The following is a 19,385-nucleotide window of genomic DNA, read 5'->3' as shown; positions in this document are numbered from 1 at the left end:
GTCCCGAGATAATTATTTTTTACATTTCTCTTTGTGAAAAATTTTGATTTTTTTGCATTAGTTATCAAATTTAGTAATTAGCTTTTGTTGTTTTAGATTAAAAATTGGGAAAACCACCCATTCCTAGAAGGTCCTTGTTCTTTTGTCAGTAGGCGGAAACATCATCAATTATTGTGTAGGAAAGAATAAAAATGAGAGATGCGATCTCGGCTTATCACGATTCGAGCGGCCACACACAGCAGAAATCAGAGCTAATTTTCGGAGCGCACGATTTTGTGTCATACATCGTTTCCAGCCGAGCACCACTTATTCTCTTATTCTTCGCGTTTATCACTGCGGGCCGGTCAGCAGCACCTTGCTCTGATATCTTTGATCGAAAAAGAGCCACAAACACCTCCAGACCTATACTTATAATACAAACCAACTTCCCCTCTGCGTCTATGCAGTGAGGAAAAGCAGAGTCTTGAAGTTTTCCAATCAAAGTCGGCCCGGAATGCCCACAAAAAGAGCAGCTATTTTTATTGATTCCTTCACAGAAACTGACCGCCGAAAGAAGGGTGGGTTCACTAACGAGAGAAGAATATATTATTTTAAAGTCTGGATTTTTGTTTCGTATATATCAGGTCGGTTTTCTTCAATTCACTGCTCTCCGACTTTATGGAGCACAATAAAACCGACGACGGCAGTCGTTAAAATAATTCGGCACGGCGGCAAATTAATGATCTGTGTGTGAACACACTAACAGCTCATTAACGTATAAGCCATGTGAAAAACTAACAATATAAAGGAGAAAAAAAGATGAAGTAAACGTGAGATGAAGGGACTACGTGCTCATTAGTATACCAGCCTAATTCCTACGTTTTGTTGAATTTTAATCAAAGATAAATAATTATTTAAGAAATGAAAAGGGACAGGGAAAATCACAGTAGAACTAATTATTCCGTAAAATTTATACTTTTCAAATGAAAATAAATTTCAAAATTAGTTAAAAACCCATTTTTAAACTATTTAATTGAAAAATCAACTGTTCTTAAAGCAGTCGCTTTGTTTTAAATTAATTCAGAAATTGAAAATTTAGAAGTGATCATTCCGAAATAATGTAACCTTTTTGATTGCTGTTTAAAAAGACTCGCCAGTTATAAAAAAAATAATATATTCTAAAGTAACTTTTATTGAAAACTAGAAAATTTGATCGAAATCGACGGTTTATAAGGCTAAAAAAATTTGTGATGAATAAATCAGAATTAATTCGATGCTGTTTAGTTTTGAATTACACGTAGAGAAACCAAGTCGGGCGCATATTATTATTATTTTGTATTTAATTATAACCGTAGAGCGGCCGTCAGCTCTTCTCCGCGCTCTCGCTTTGATATGCAAAACACGAAGGAAAGAAAAGTGTCTGTCGGAACCGGCCGGCGCGAGAAGTGGAGTGTGTATTATTATTTTGAGCCTCTCACGTATTATTACAAACACTTGTGAGTGTGTTGTTTCCGTGAAGAGTCGCGCAGCGTCTCTTTCTCGTGGGGAGAGAAGAAGAAGAAGAAGTTTCGAGGCGGGGAAGGGATGCTGCGAGGATGCCTGGAGCCAGGGCCGACCTTGGTTCAGGTATCACGCAGGTGAGGAGGATAAAATATTGAGGGGAATACACACGGCGAGAGGGTCACTCACGAGCTCCTCTCCTCTCTCTTATGGCCGGCCGAACTCACTCACTCGCGGCTGCGGGTACATCATCTTCATAGGAATTTCATAGCCCCTTTGTGACGTCACGTTTAATATTTTTTTCCTTCCCGATGCTGCCTTTTAGGAGAAATAATAAGTAGATAGTATCAAAAGCAGCAGCACCGGCCGCCATAATGTAATGTGGGATGAATTTTTATGCTCAACCGCGGCAGAACCTTTTTATATATATTTCATCTTTCTCTCTCTCTCTCAGGCGTCTCTCCGAGAGAGATAAAAAAAAATGCGACTGTTCATATGTATGCAAAGGCGATTTGCGAGTTGCTTTGTTTTGCATGGATTATCACACGGAATGAGCTAATCGGCGTTTTACATGCTTGGCGAGCATCGTTTCGGCATTTCTGCAGCACAAACACACACCATCTCGCTTCACGCTTTTTGACCGTGCTGGCTGATTGATAACTCAAAACTGCGCGATTCGGCCACGAATTGAGCCGCAACCGATCAGAAAACTAAGCCAGTTTATTTCACCGTGACATTAAAATATAAAATAAGTTGTAAAAAGATTATATTTGAAACAGAATATCTTGATAAATAATATTCTTGTATAAATTATTTAGCAAGAATTTAAGGCAACGATTGTTGAAAATTATTTAAATTATATACAAAACGATTATCAAACTAGCTAAAATTTTAATAAAATGTCCCAGATTATGAGATGTTTATAGTAAATAATAGAATGAAATTTCATTGAACTCGCTTAGCTTGTTTTGGTTTTAAATACCAACAAAATAAATAAGATGGAATGAATTAAATTCTCAAAATACTAATCCTAATTCCAATTAAATTTTCTCATTGCCCTTGATTTATGATTATTTTCTCTTTCCTGAATTATAGATATATTTGGAGCAAATCTATTAATTTATGCCATTAACCTAGATAGATTAACGCGGATTTATTTGTTTACTTTTAATTCCATAAACATATCAATTTTTTTTTTATAAAACCCAACCTGTCTGAAATCCAGATGCCAATCTCCAACTCTTTATATAAATTTCTTTACGCATCTTTGAACACAAAAAAATATCGTGGTGTCTGCTGGGTGTTCGCCACATCATGTGATTTCAAGCGAAGGCAAAACTTAATTTGTTGGGGCAACCGAAAGACTCCTTCGGCAATTTGTAATGCAAAATAACACGCAAGAATTTTTGTATTCTTCTCAAGAAGTGAATGATGCCCGACTCTTTCTATATCCCAAATCTGCAGGCAAGAAAAAAAGCCAGCGTGTATAAAAACTAGTCACCACGAGTGTCATTGTCTCGCACTATTTTAGCGCAGATCTTATCAAATACCCTCTGTCGCAATGCCCATTTTTCCTGAGCTCTCCACGGCCGATATAATACATTTTCGAGGTAATCCAACACCGCCGAGCCTTTTATTTCCATCGCAATATTTTTCCAAGCAAATAAGCAATTTTTTAAAGCGGCTTAAAAGGAGCAGCGTGAGAGCAGCATGCGCTGTCACGATGTCAAAAGAGGGATTTTTCCACTGTTTCAAAACAGGATTTAGCGCCGACGGGCTGAGCATGTTTGATCACGATTTTCTAAATTCGGATGGAAAAATATAAATGGGCCTATTTTTCATCCAGACATGAAATTTATCAAATTTATAACAATTATTTCATGTTTTTTGCTCATATTTTGGACATTTTAAATAATTATGTATTTTTATTTTCACATTTTACTTTCAATTTAATTTTGTAAATTTTAGCAAATTTTCAACCCTTTGCTCAATTTAATTTTGAATTGATTGAAGTGAGAAATAATGATTTCGGATTATAAAACATTAATCCTTTCTTGGTACGGTGGCGCCAGCCAAAATATAAATTCATCCAAACCATAGTGGTCCATTGTGATCGGATGAAAAACCGCACCAGCAGAAATTTCACTCTCGGCTCGAGAAAATCCACCCGCTTTTTCTCTCAACAATAAGTTTCGCTCGCTCGCTGGTCGGCCGGTGCACGCAAACATGCAGCATTCTTGAGCATAGTCGTTTGACCAGCAGAAGCACCAACCTGGCGTCGCCGTGCCTTATATAGCCATAACATGGACCACAAAACAACGGTATTGAAAATGAACCCAGCAGTCAACACACATACAACGCGCCGGCTGACTGAGTGACTGACTGACTAACAACGCCGTCGACAAAACTCCACTCGCTTCACCAGACCAATTATAAAAAAAAAAACATGAACACAATAACAGAAATACAGATTTAATTATTTCCATTAAGTTTGCAGTTCTCAACTTATTCACAATCATTAATGGTCTGGGGAAAATAGGTGACTTTGTAGGCTCTAATTTTAGCAAAATTTAATACAGAAATGTAAATTATGCAAAAATATTACAAAAAGTGAGATGGAAAAAATTTAAAATATTTTATTCACAAGTCTAGAAGTAATTATATTCAAAATGCCCTCAAAAACAAATTTGCATTTTATTATTGTAATTTTCAGCACGTGTCTATTTTATTTTTAGCTCTAGGTGTTGAATTTTAACATCTGAAATGGGCCGCCTGCAGAATTTTCCATATTTATTTGACTTGCAAATTAAAGATTCATCCGAGCAGCGTCACGGAAACGTAAACACTTCTTTTGTTTGCCGGTGCAATTTTTCCGACATTTTAAACCGGTTTATAGCATTAATTCTGTCGTTCTCATAATTGGTCCACATTCGGCGGCGCCAGCACGTTTCTCACAGACGTACTTTCTTTATTTCATTCTCGAGAGAGACGAAAATTAATTTCAATCGCGATGCAATAAACTAATGAGACGCGCGATTGAGATTGGAAAGTCGCGCGGACACAACAGCATATATAATATGTATCGCGGTAATTTATCGGACCACGTGGGCTCCGATATGTAAATGGAGCGCAATTTCTATGGTAATGCTCGTTTATTATTATATTCGCCTGCACTCGTGCACTTGCGAGCCGTTTGTATGCGGAGCCGAGGGCAGTCGAGGTTCAAAGAACAACCGTGTTTATTGCCCTAGGAGTTGAATGGGCGCCTTTCTAACTGCGACACTAGGATTTATTGCGTTTTAATAGTAAAAATCATTTTTATTTTGGCTCCAATAGAACATAAATTTTGAGCTTTTTAAATCAAAGACAGGTCTATTTAAAGCTATAATAACTTTTTCATTTAATCAAAATGATATATTTTCCTGTAATTTAGTATTCTTGCATTTTTATTTTCCCGTATTGTTTGTAAATCACTTTGATTTGTTATTTTAGTCTATATTGATTTTAAATGAGTGATGGAAAAGATAAATCTTAATTAATTTGCTCCAAAGTTCATTCGGAGAAAGGATCTTTGCGAATTGTGTCATTCTGACATTATAATGTGTCAGAAAAAATACTTCTGTAATTTCTCAACACTTCAAGAAAAGAAGAGTCTTTGCGGATTAAAATTAATTATTCCTCAAGCATAGAATTTTTCTTGTAGGAATTCATGTAACTTGAGAAAAATGGTGCCATAAATATAAAAATTCTTCCGTCTTGCTTGCTCTCACAAAGCTTTTAATTTCGACGTAAAAACAGGAACTCGAGACGCGTCTTTTCTGTGCGCATATAAATTGTTATCTGTCCACGTTCAAAAGCATAATAAATCATGAGTGTGTGTCACTGGCTGCTGCCTCTCCCGCCGTTTCCAAAAACCGTGTGCGACACGAAAGTCGTTTCGGGAAACAAATTATTTCAGTGACAAATCGGCCAGAAAGGCTTATCTGGGGACAGAAGTGCATTTCACTTGTGAGTATAAACGGTCGCGGTTGACAGGTGGGTTGATCGGCGCGCATGAACATTCGGCGCGCAGTCAGTGAGGCAGTATGTGGGCTGCTGCCCTTGACACGCTGCCTGCCTTCGGTGCACGGACGGAGAAAAGGCTCTGCGTGTTTGTTGTTCATCTCTGCGGCACCCACATGATTCCGCCAACTCTTTCTCTACGGGGGGATCTAGTGTAGTGAAGTGTTTTGCCCAACGCCATTTTACTATTCTGGCTTTTTATGGGCCGCGGGCGCGCGCGCGCCGACCTCTCGTCCCAAGGGAGGTGCGACCTGAGCAAATTTGATAATCAAGTTTCGGTTCTCACTCAACTACAAGACATGAGTGGCGGACAAATATAAATATTCTATAAGACTTTACAAAAATTTAAGTGTATTCAAATTTAAAAATATAATTTTATTTTACTGTGCAGTTTCTTTGTTTTAAAGTATTATTTAATATTTAGGATTTGATTTTTAAATTAAAATTCAATTTTATTAAGGATTTTATAATAGGCTCTTTTTTATAAATGTTATATTTTAGATCTGTTATACTTTGTGTAATATATACAAGTGGTATTGTGACCCAGATTATTAAAATTTGTGAAAATAAATTAAAAGTGTCTCTTCGTTATCTTAAATTTAAGACTCACTGACTTGATATTTAAATTAAATTAAAATACAAACTAAAAATTGAAAAAGTTCATTATTTCCCATCAAAATATTCCAGAAATAAATATTAATGGCTATGTATTTAATTAATAATCTTAATTAATCAAAAATTTAGAAAGTGAAAAGGTTTGAATGAGAATATTACAGAAGTTGCAAAAATCTACATTTTCAGAATTATTTTGGAGAAAATTAAAAGCAAACATAACCAGATTAATAATAATTGTAATCAAGGCTCTGTTAAATTTATTGTCTAGAGTTAGAAGAGATAAATGCACTGATAGTTGATTAAATTTATTATATATCATGACAATTTCATGTATAAAATTACCGAGCCCTTGAGTTTAATCACAGTCACGTCCGTTTGACGAATAGAAATAATGAATTCTCGTTATCAAGATCAATGTAATTGCACCGGTGCGGAGTTAGTTTCACGCGTATAAAAAAACAAAGACACAAAATTAGCAGGCGTGAAGCGGCGTGGCTTATGCGGACGCACATTATGACTTATTGGCTGTCGCATCACGCTCGCTCTGCATGTACCAAAATAGACAAGCAGCTCGCACATATAAATGAGATGCACGTAATCGATATTTCGCACACACACCGACCGATGACATAACATCGCCCGGGCCCATTATCACCCGTGTTATATGTTGATTTATTGGCTCGTTTCCACTCTCAAGATGATCCATCTCGTTTGTAGCATTAATTGGACCGAATATGTAAATTTCATCCCCTCGACTAGTGGCGGCGACGCCCACTTTGTCATGCATTCAGGAACACACCACACCTTTCTTCGCCGGCCAGTGCATTATATGCATGTATTTTTGTATAAGGAAATTTAATGTTATGCACCGATGGTACCACCTACGACTAGAGAAACGGCAGACAATGGACGTTTCTCTCTCTCTTTGACGGCAGCTGGCTGCCCCTTTTTATTATAATGCTTTATTGCGTTCGAAAGAACATGAAAGGAGAAAGAGCTAGAGAGCTTGCTTATCGCCACTAGATTACAAAACGCCCGGACAATGAGTTATTATTTCATTTTGTTAACTTCGGCCGACTTTTATAAAAGTACAAGAGTTATGCATTTAATAAATCTCTTTTTTTCTGTTTTAACTTAACCAAAGACTTTAAAATCCATCTGGTGTTAATTTTTTTATTTTAATCAAATCAGCAAATTAGCAAAAAAAAAAAAAAAGTAATTTAGATTCATTTTCAATTCACTTTTATATTTGGGCTGACGATGGATCTTTGGAAATTGCTTCATATTGACAAAATTTTATTTTTTTAATTTATAATTTTTTTATACATTATTTGAACAAACTTTCTTGATGGGATTTTAATTTCCACTTTTTAGTAACAATTATCTAGCAACAATTTCATTTTGAATCTTCCCAATTTAATTTCTTTTTGTCTTAATTTAAAAGAATTTCAAAATATTTTCTGCAATAATTCTAAAATTTGAGTTTTGTAATTGATAATATAAAAAGTCGTTTGAATTTTTATCCCAGGGTATAAGAAGGGCCCTGGATGAAATATCCCTGCAAATTTATGCGCCATTTTCTTTCTACGTAGTACGTTTTTGAAACTTGAGCATAGCGAGGCGCCTGCCTTTCCATCGCTGCAGCAACAACAGCAGCACCATGCTCCACTTGATTACGTGCTGATCCCGAGAGGAAGGTGCGCGATAAGTCAGCTCGAGTGAAAAGCCTGACCATGCAAACTTTTTTTTTTATTATTCCGAGAGATGAAAACACGCGAACGACGGGGACAAAGGCGGCCATAAAACTAGGCGCTGTGTATAAGAATTAAAAAAAAAACTGCTGACTGCTTCACTTCCCGACTGAATTTAATTAGACTCGCGCCACTCCACCATTATTTGATATACCGACCGGCTGTTTGAATATAAAAATTATACAAAAATCGACACGCAACTCGATGGAAATCACAGACAGAAGCACCTGTGCGTTTTCTCATAAAATATAACATATATTAAAAAAGGATGCGCTATGAAATTAATAGAAACAAAAAAATCACACCCCCTGCGTGAGGAGAGGCGCCCCACCGTGCTACCCAATTTGAGTTGGGGAAAAAAACAGCCCCGGCTTTAAATCAAAAACATGTTTTGTGATGGATCGTGCGATCGGGAGCGATGGGGTGGAAGGATGCTGGGCTGCGCGGCCTGGACAGATAATCTCTCGCAGCAGAGCCACTGAATCGTTAACAGACAGACTCGCTGGAGGAAAATTTTTATACTTTATCAAGCACGGGCATCTTTCTCTGGGCCCTCGTCAGCAGGCTAATATGAAAGCTCTGGAGATTACACGCTCATGTTTTCTTATACTTTTCGTACCTGCTGCTTGTCAGCCGCAGATCGGATTTTTCTCCTCTCACTCGAGGGTGCATTTTTCCTTTGTTGGGGGAAATTCTCTGCAGACACCCACGAAATAACAAATAGAGACGCACAATGGAGCTCCTCGAAAAGCGCAATTTCAGGTAGAGTGGTTTTTCTAGTAAAAATAATAACACATTCCTCTTGGTGTGGCCGAGTGGAAAATATTAAGGAGGCGCCCCGCTCAATTCCCACAACACCCTTTCCTTCTTTCTTCCGTACAATAAATAAATTACGTCGACCGTTACGACGCCGTGTTAATTATCACACCGGCGATTTAATACATATTCATAATTCGGCGCGCGAAGCTAGGGAAACGGAAGCCGGTGAACGACAAACACGATTTTCACATCGTTGCAGCTCTCGGCCTATTAACGTAACTCATCCATCCTTCGCAAAATGCGTTGCCCGGAGAACACGACATACGGCAAAGTGAAGCGTGGGATAGGCCGTGTTGCGTATTTTCTCTTCGCTGCACTTCTTGCAATTGGTTGTGCATCACTTATTTTGTTAAATCTGAGACGACTTCAGAGTTGACGTTCTTTTCAATGTCATTGCGAAGGGGAAAAAAGAAAAACTTATTTTATATAGGAAGTATAAAGATTTAATTTTTTTTAATTAAATAAAAATTAAAAAAAAGGAATTTTTCAAACTACCATGGAATTAATTTGTTCAAAATTGAATTAATTTTACTACTTTGATAATGTTAATTCCGGCAATTATGTGTATCAGGGCCGATCCCATTACGGAGACATCAATGCGCGGTGGGGTAGCCGGATTTCCATCTTCTCTTCTCAGCTCTAATGTTTTTCTTTTTCGTCCACTGCGGGGCTTAATTAATATCATCGGCAGCAAAAAATCGCGTCGGTCGTTATTTTATTATTATTAACACTCCATATATGCGGGAGAGGCTTATCATTTCGCTTCTCTCTCTCTCTCTCTCTCTCGCGGGCAAGCGGCGAGTACATGCAGCGAGGAATTTTTCAATTCCAATCACCCAATCAAGTCTTGAGTGGTACAACAATGGAGACGCTCGGCAAAAAACGCGACGAACCAACCTTTGGTCCACCGAGAAGGGGTTCTGTCTCTCTCGCTGCTGCTTATATTTTCGTACGGAGCGGCTACTCTTTTTGTGTTCCGACGCAATTATCTCGGCTTGTCATGCCATCAGCCGCGAGAAAGAGAAAAAATAACGGTGCAATGGAAAAGAAATTCCTCGTGTGTGCCATTACGTCATATACACGCGATAAATTACTCTCTAGCAAGAAACGCAATTAGGGTTGCGCGCGAGAAAATTATACCCGACCAGGTGAATTTGATCGGCGGTTATGCTCAAGTTTCGTTCGTTTCAAGGCGCGAATAAATAAAATTGAAAAGTGCAGGCATTGAAGGACGCGGATCGGTTTCTAGAATTCTAAAGAAAAAAATTAAATTTTTTTGCTTAAGGTGAAATTTGATATATTTTATTATATAAAAGGGATCAGCAGGGGTGGTTTAAGAAGTAGCTCAGGTAATTGCCTGGAATAAGGTTTAAAAGGTTGAGGCTCATTAGGAATCGCATTAACTGTTAATTAACTGATTTTATAAATTTATTGCATGAGAACGGAGATGCATCGTAAAAGCGGCGACGCGCGAATTAATTTATGGCACTGCACATATATACGTGGAGATTTCAATCGCAGCTACGACCGCTAATTCCATTCGGTCTGCGGAATCATCCACCTGCTCTCTCGGAAATCAATTTCTCGAAGAAGAAATTCTCATTTCAGACAGTTGGCGTTAATCAAAAAATCAAAGCTGCTGGGAAGTAATTTCATGCAGTTGGCACCTCTCTCGGCTAATTGAATCAGCGAGTCCTTCACACGTGCAATGTATAAATCCAGAAGTTGGATAATATTTTTTTAGGCACAGCAGATGAGCTCGAGACGCGCCATGTGGCGTATGCACGCGCAAAAAGGCAGGCAAATTGCGATTTTGGGCCTCGTAACGACCTGCCAAAAGTACACACGAGTATTTTTTAATGATAATAATTGCCTCGTCGGCAATAATTTCGCCTTTTGTGCTCGTCCGGAATGATGCAGCGTTTGCGCTCTGTGGCTGGTCAGTCGGGTTTTCTGGAGAAGACGCGAGCCGAGGATTATTATTGAGTGAAAAATGCTTTGCTTTTTCAGGCAAATCAGCAACAAATTCTTTTTCGGATTAAGGTGTCTGCACTGCAAAGAGGTCTCCATAAGAGTTAAATGAAAATTTCCAATCCTGCAATTTTATTTGATGGAATTTTTATTTAATTTCTTAAGACAGAATTATTTTAGAAATTTCTCAAAATAACCAACTTAAATTGTCTCAAATTCAGTTTTTGAGATAAACCAATTGAAATGAACTCTAAAAAACCCGTTAAAAAATTGAGAAAAAAGGGAACGGCTCCGATAACAGACGTTATTCCTCTTGAATGCATTTTATTGTATTCTTATCGGACAAAGCAAATATTGTAAGAATCAGTCGCAATTTCTTTTAGGAAAGAACCAGAGCACCACTGGATAATTACGTTAATTGTCTTAATTATTTCAGGTTAGCGCCACCTCAGGGTCTGTTTGCGGATCGTTTGGCGTCCAGGTGATTATTATTCGGTCGATGCCACGCACGAGCCGATTGCGGGCCCCGATAATCAACGGAAAAGTCACAGAGCGAGTTGAAATTTAATAATGGGAGCCAAGGTTTTGCCTGAAATAACGCGGCGCGCGAAAAGCTGGCGGCCACTCGACGCTGAAAATATTGTGTAGTTTGGCCAAAGGTGAGCCGAGAGAGCGAGTGAGCGAGCGAAGGAGAGAACAGAGAGAGATGGCAACAATGTAAAGGTGAGGCAGCAGCACGGCTGTATCACCTCGAGGAATATGAGATTTTTTCAAAGCAGCAGTTTTCTTACACAATAAACTCCTCTTCAGGTATATTATAATCATGTACTATTGAACACGCGCAGGAGGGGAGGCAAAAGTCACCCCCGACCGGCGACAGTCGGAAATAAATTCCAAATGTTTACCGAAATCAGGTTTTTTTTTGCCAGTGGAAATTGGGAAAACGATTTCCGATTAACCAGGGGAGAGAAGAAGAAGAAGAAGTGGAGTCTCATTGTTATCGGCGCGCATTGTCCCGTTTTTCCCAGACAAAAGGGTGAGCCGGGGTGTTTGCTTTCCAGAAATTTAAGCCGCTCACAGAACTCGAAAATCTTTTTACCTGGAATGCAGGCGGGCAGTTCTGATATAATACAACTGACGTCATCGCCAGCAGCGAAAAGGCGCCAGCACATGACATCGGGCACAATTTTTAGCAGCATAAATGTTTTTTTATTTTTATCCGGTGCGCGAAACGACAACAAACTTCTATAAGAAGCGAATTATCATATTCGACCAATAAATAATTTAACCTCGCTCAAAATATAATAAATCGCCCGCCACAATTTGGGACCCTCGGAATAATATCCATTTGAAATGTGAGAAGACGACGCGCGTATAAATATAAATATTTGTTTATTTGTGAGGTGGAGATGGATGTCTGCCGGACATTTACATGTACAACTCATTCCTCCCGTGCCGGCGTTGTTACCGAAAAGATCACGCATTAAAATCTCCTTAAAAAAAGTTTTAATATTTTTGTTTTCGATCGATTTGCACGTGGCAAAAGTGAAATTATAATGAGTTGTTGGAATAATACAGTTTTTGCTGCTCGTTGAGAGAGATTTCACAACGTAATCACCAAAGAGAGATATATACATGACAAGTCAGTCGGTAGGTAACAAGTCTGGCCTACTTTTGGCGAAAAATGCCGCTCGCGTTTCGCAGCAGCCGTTGTTCCTTTTAGAACCGAATTCGAATTTTAGAAAAAAAGCGTTGAAAATAATTTCAACCGTCTTACCTGAGGGCAAAACTCGGTGGTGGTGGAGGCTGGCTGGACCAGCGAACGGCCAGAGCGGGGCCAATATCCGTGAAATTCACTACACAATCACTCGGCTGAAGTCACGAAAGCGTCCCCGAATGTGAAAAGTATCCACGGGCAGCGGCCGAAAGTCCGAAACGCACTCGGGACGGTGGAATTTTTGAGAACGCGACGGGAACACCTTGACGGAGGTGCGTGTCTAGCGCAGGGCCATAGCCGTATGTGGCGAGCGAGAGAAGAAAAAGGTACCTGGCAGCAGGTAAAGCCGAAGGAGGCACAGTGCGCGCTAACTTACAGCGCAACAGGTAACTAAAAGAGAGGAGAGGAGAGCGCCAAGCCTCATCCGAGAGCAAATTCACCTGCAAAGCGGCGGCTCCTCTCCGGCACGTCACGCCGGGCATTATTCTTGCTTATTACGATGCCCTTCCAGGTTCAACGGGCCTTTGGTGCGATCCGAAGAATGAAAAAAAAATTCAACGAGGAATCCCGAGTCGCGGCCAAAATTAAATGCGAGATAAAATAATCCTCTGGTCTGATTTTGTGCAAAATAAACCGTGAATTTCATCTTTAGTTTTAAAGTATTATTTGTTATTTGTAAAAATGAAATTGAATTTGGTTGGAAGCATTTTTATCGTTATGAAAATATGGATTTTCACTAAATCAGTATAGACGTTGGCTAATAAGTAAAATTTAAAGATATACATATATGGAAATTATCCAACGTTTGTTATTTGTGGCAAAATAGTTTGTTGACTATAAAATTAAATATCTATTATAATATTTATCAATATTTATAATAATAATTTTATTTATAAAATAAAATTTACCTTTTCTATGTTTTTTACAGTTTTAGTGTTTAAACTTTTTAATTTTATAAATAAATTTTCTTTTAATTATGCATACATGAATATTTATTTTTGCTCTATTTAAAAAAAATATTTTGATAAAAATTATTCATATTTTTTTTTAAATAATACTTGCTTACAAACGCCTCCTTAAAACTTTTCAACAAAACCTTGTTCACAAATATCATTTTGTATTATTTTTATTTCATAATACATTAAAAGTATATTTAGTAATTATTTTGATTCACCATTAATTGGGATTCCCATTAGACAGAAATAATTTTATTTATTAACAAAAATATTTCTTTCAAGAATTCCTTCAACCTTTCTAATTCCTTGTTTTCATCCCCTTTCTCAGTTTAAATGATTGATCTTTTTGGCAACAGCTAATTACTTTTATCATCAACTGATCTTCATGATTGAGGAGGTTTTAGAACCCAAACCAATTAAAATATCACTTTATATATTATTTAAGGGAAAACCAGTGCCATATTGAAAGCGCAATTATACTAAAGTATAAATCGGTTTGTACAAATTTTAATTTATATATAGATTTCTATAATTACTCCACTGCAGGTTGCATTTTCCTCATCTGACTAACTGTCTCTCTCTGATCTTCTCGGAAACATCAGCATTACTCTTCAGGCGTTAGCGTTGCAAGCTGGCAGATAAATTAAACTTAATTTATTTTGCAAATTGCCTCTAAAGACTCTTGTGAAATCATCCTCTCGCGGGAGTTATCATTGTATGCATCGCGCATACATAAATCAAAAGTGGCCTCGCGTTTTATTCTTTTAAAGTGTATTTTCCGCTCAAAACAAATAAATATATTTCAATGAGAAAGAGAGGCGCGCTCGTAAAATGCAAAAGAAGCCCCGCCAGCAAAGTGCAATAAATTAATTTCTCCAGTGCACTGAACAAAAAACAAGTGAAAATCTCCAAATGGATTTATTGCGTTTTCCCATGCAGGTGAGGGAGAGCACAGCCGCCGCGATGGTGCAAAAGAAGAGTTTGTGAAACCCAAGACGAGCCACTTATCGTGATGGGAAATTTCGTAAGGGCACATTCTTCTCTCTCTCCCTGATATTTTCACGAAAATGACAAGAAAGAAAAAAATGTCAGATGAAATACGGCGAGAGGTCTTCTTTTTATATGCGCGCTTAAAATAATAATTTTCAGCAAGATCATATCGGTGCACAGCAAACATGGCGGATAATTTACATGAGGACAAGTCGGTTCGCCACGGCTGACAAATAATGACGATTATTATTTCAACTTTTAGTCCGTTTGTTTTGTCTTTGCTTCTTCACCAGATAAGAGAACGTAAATCAAAATGCAATTAAACTTGACATGATTTAGATTATGTATTATAAATAAAAAAATTATATAGTGAATTTGAAAAAAAAAAAAACAATTTAACTTTTTCAATATAACAATTTACTTTTTCAAAATACACAAGAGGGAGGTAAAAATACTTAATTTTTTGAAACCTACTTTTACTTTGGAATGAGCTGCTATCAGAAGTTATATTCTTTACTAATTTAAAGTTGTATGTAAAAAGTTTTATTTTTTAATAAATTCAGAACAAGAATTAAATTAAAATTTTCCAAAAATTAAACTTTTATTATTTAGAACAACTAATAAAAGAAAAACTCCTAATTGAATTCACAAGACAACTAAATTTTCTGAATAATTTGTTTTGTTTAAAAAATTGAAAAATTAAGCAAGCTTTTGTTATCATGATTTATGAATAATTGAGAAAGTTAATTGTTTGTACTTTTCAAAAGTTAAGACTAACTTTTGTTGCAAATTGCAGCAAATAAATAGAACTTGAAAATAATTCAAATAAAATTTTAAAAATTATTTAACTGTTTACAATAAAACTGACGCGTGCTGTTTGTATTTTTTATCTATGATTTTCTCTTGAGTACGAGTTTGCTGAGAAGGGGAAGCTCAAAGTGTTTGGTCCACTCTTCACAAGCTGCTTCTTCTTTAACTTCGTTAGTGTCTCAAATTTAATTATCAAGCAGGGGCCCGAGTGACAGGCCAAGGTATATAAGGTCGGAAGATAAGGAAAGCGGCTCATCCCGTTCTCCAGCCGACTCTGGCTTTTCTTTCCTTCCTCGCCACCTACGCGGCCAACAAATGTGTCTTCGCAGCCCACGCCTAGCCCCGTGAATTTGGGCGTCAATAAAATTGTACCAGGGGGGCGGCGACCAAAGCGAAAAACGGGCTCTAGTGAATGAATTACATTTTATATACACGCGCTAGTTTATTTACATTCAAGTAGTGCAACATCCACTAACAGGGAAAGCGACATGAGCATTATCATCGCGGCCAATAAAAAAATATCTAAAAGGTGAAAAACTATCTAAGTCTTGAAAGAGAGGGGGAGATTTTAATTTGAGATTCTCGGGGCCCGATTGCTGACAAGACCGAACTTCGAATCCTCGTTAAAATTCGTTTTCATGGGCGACGCGAAATTGTACGAGCCGGACATGTTTAAAATGTAATTGCTGCTGTAAATTCGTTTCCTCGGGCAATCGCGAAATCTGAAGTCCTTTTGTATATGCGAGACGGTGCAAGAGTGCGGCCATCAAATTTAATTTTGCAATAAATTTCGCAAAGAATATAAAACGAGCGCTTACACTGATGAAAGCTTCAACACTTTTGCAAAGCTAATTGTGAAATTCAAATTAGGTTGTGAGGTTAGTTTCATTGAATCAATTTCTTATTTTATAGGTTTAAGAATTGTTTTGTAAAATATAAAATTATAATCAGGATATGAGTTGAATTATAAACATCCATTTTCGCACTCTAAATAGATTAATTCAAAATTAATATCATTTAAAGTCAGTGGAATTGATCAAAAGTATGATCAATATCCTTTTGTTCCCGAGATAAAATTATAACTTTAATTCACTTTTTCCAACTTCAGAATTTCCTATAAGTTGAGAATTAAAATTCAGAAAAATTTAAAAGAGAAAAATCGTTTTTTTTTGTACAACTTTCAAATACAAAATAGAATTAAATCCATCTTTAAAACAACTTCAAACAAAACGACTCAGTTTCTTAGGGAGCAGAGGAAGTCGGCCACACAGTAGAAGATCTCCCTGAAGACTTCCACAAATTCATGCCAGGTGCTGATGCTGACGCCGTCGACAAAGAAAAGGTAAAGGATGCCGATGAAAGCGACGACTGTGATGATCTTGGTCAGGCTCTTGAGGAGCTCCAGGGTCAGTAATAAGGCCCAATATACGGCGAAACAGATCACCGGACTAAGCAAGAGAAACTTCACAGTGGTCTCCATTTTTCGGCCAAGATGAGCAGAATCGGTCAGGATTGATTCAAAAATGATTCCAACAATCAGCGTATTTTGAAAAAGGACAACAATACAACTATAAAGTAAAAACGGAAAAATCTATTGTTGCAAAAAATAATGCGGGGTGAAATAAATTTGAAACATTAAAAAAGCTGGATAAATTTTGCTTATAATTTCAGAATCGTCCATGAAAATAAATGCATGCGATGAAAATTATGGCAAATAAAAGAAGAGACCATTTTTATTCACTAAATTATCACAAAAAAAGCAAATTTTTTTACTCCGGATCACAATGATGAGCAACAATCAAAAATTGGCCTGATTTGACATTTTCAGAAGCTATGACTCCTTAATTATGTGAAATTAAATGAATTTTGATTATTGAATGTTAAATAAATATTTACTTTTTTTCAAAGCTAAGAATTTTCAGAACTGGTTCAGAAATGGTGCAAAATTGGTATAGAACTGATGCAGAACATCCGAACCTGATCTGTACCAATTCTGTACCATTTTTGAACAGGATCTGCACTAATTATAAATTTGAAAAACTTTGATACGAAAAAGCTTTCAAATCCTGATTTTGATTTATTATATTCTGAACATCATACACAAACTTTAGAGGCAGTGTTGAGAATAAATTGATATTACTATGGAACTAAAACTATAAAAAATGATCCAAAAGGTTTCTGCAATAAAAATAGTTGTTGATTACGAAAGAATGGTAGAAAATATTATTTTGGCCAAATAATAAGACGTGTTTTACTTTAGTCTGTAATTATAGTAAAGAGTGAATAGTAGATTAATTTTAAAAATTGGTATGATATCTTTTTTTTCAAAAACCAATATCCCGTTATTTTTCATGAGAGGCAAAATCTTATTTGCAAGTACACAGTTGTTGTGTGTTTGTCTGTATTTACTGTCGGGCTGGAGGTAAAGGGAAATTGGGAAACAAGCCTGCAGCTTCTACAAAGAAACGCTATTTCAAGACCGTTGTTCCCGAAAGTTATTTCAAAGACATACATACTCGCCAGTGGCTATGTCTCAACAGTGCACACATATTTTCGAGAATTCTCCGGCGCGCACAACACAATGCTATCGAGGACCAAGTTGAAGGAATTCCAAAACCAGAAAAATTGTACATACACGAATTTTTCGTTTGGCGATTTTTTTCCCTCCAACAATCCCTGGCTCGGAACAATAAATTAAGCCGCGGAGATGTTTCGCGGAGCTGCTGGTCGGTCGTGATTGCCGAGTTACATTCTTTCGCAGGCTCACATTCCGTACAAACAAGGTGTATTTTACCATTTGGCGAAGCATTTGCGGTGAAGAGGGCATGAAAAATAAAAAACAGCCTCTCGGTATTATATATAAAAGCTCTGTAATGACACCAATTAAAGTCGGAGGCAATTGTTTTTAGAACGGGTTCTCTTTCGTTAATTCTTTCGAGGCCAAATAATATAATACCTTTAGGGGATTTGAATAGCACAAAATTTATAATTCCACTCTTTTTGACGCTGCATAATTCGGGAATTAATCCCGATTGTGCGACGAGAATAAATCGGCTGCTGTTGCGCGAAAAAGCTGTTGACTTTTCATTTTCCCTGACACTTGACACTTCCCTCAGCATTATAATATTGTGCTGGATTAAAAAAAATAATAATAACTCGCGGAGAGGATAATATTTTTAACAAGCTCTGTCATGCGCGTCTTTCATTTCTACCGAAATCGCCGCGCCGACAACTGGCGCGCTCGCGAGAAATGTATAAAATAAAACATCCCTCGGATGGAATTTTTATTTTATATAAGTAAGCATTTGATTTGTGGGCCTTTCTAAAGAGCGGCTTTATCTCTTTCGCCTTGAAATTCTGCGGGATTAATAATGGGAAAGAGCAGCAAACTCGTTTCATATAATAATTTTGCTTGTTTCGAAAAAATAAGCAGCGCCTTGTTGGTTAATTTGTGTCGCCGCGGTGGGGTTAAGCCGCGCCGTCAAAGGACCACCATCTCTGCGGTGATTTCTGTGCGGATTTCCAAGCGCGTCGATATCAATTAGCGTGTCAGCGACGCTTGAAATATCACTCCATTAGCGATTAAATCTGCGTGCGAGAGTGCGTGCAGTCGCTCGTTAATTGAGCCCGAAGGTGATGATTGAGCGGCCAAACGAGCCAAATATCTCCTTCTATTGGCCGGCAAGAAAGAAGATTAGCAAAAAAAATATAAGGTAAATTACACCGGGCCGCAATTAAACGGCGCAACAGTTTGGCGCTCAAGCGAAAATTCTCTAAAATTTTGAAGGTTAATTATAGTTAAATATTAAAAAGACTAAAAAGGCATTGGGTGTGTTTGAATCTATCTACTTATAAGGAAATTTTATTGATGCGTAAAAAAAGTTTAAATATATGTTTTTTAAAGACATTGCAAAAATTATTATTTAAGAGATGAGCATGAATTACTCTCATTATTCTCTTTTTATGGGATATTGAACAAATTCCTAAGGAAAAGAATGAATTAATTACTCTCATAAGTTCTCTTTTTTAATGAGATGATGTTTTGTATCTTTTTGCTTATTGCTAGTGAAAATTAGCAACTATCACAAAAAAGAAAAATGATAATAAAAAAATAAATAAATAATGAAACAAATTTGAGTCTCTAGTTCCGCTCTAGTTTATAAGTTGATTCCATAGGGGGCTCAAATGAAGATTTTAACGCATAAATTTTGTAAA

The 19,385-nt window shown here is 37.1% G+C and overlaps 1 protein-coding gene across 4 annotated transcripts in view; it reads right to left on the bottom strand.

Annotated features, from left to right (window-relative positions):
• LOC132193385 (epidermal growth factor receptor) overlaps positions 1–19,385 on the bottom strand; it is a 99,234-nt gene that overhangs the window by 21,177 nt on the left and 58,672 nt on the right. The window contains exon 1 of one of the 4 annotated variants that reach the window (XM_059614021.1): positions 12,475–12,745. The exons of the other annotated variants lie outside the window; for them this stretch is intronic. The gene's annotated coding sequence lies outside the window, so the exon portion shown is untranslated. Of the gene's footprint in view, positions 1–12,474; positions 12,746–19,385 lie in introns of those variants that run through there. 4 annotated transcript variants of the gene reach the window in all.

Source organism: Neocloeon triangulifer, unplaced genomic scaffold (genome assembly GCF_031216515.1).
Source record: "Neocloeon triangulifer isolate White Clay Creek 2 clone unplaced genomic scaffold, ASM3121651v1 ptg000004l, whole genome shotgun sequence".
In the NCBI taxonomy this organism is placed as follows: domain Eukaryota; kingdom Metazoa; phylum Arthropoda; class Insecta; order Ephemeroptera; family Baetidae; genus Neocloeon; species Neocloeon triangulifer.
The sequence above is the reverse complement of the archived record's forward strand: the minus strand, read 5'-3'. Positions and strand labels throughout refer to the sequence as shown.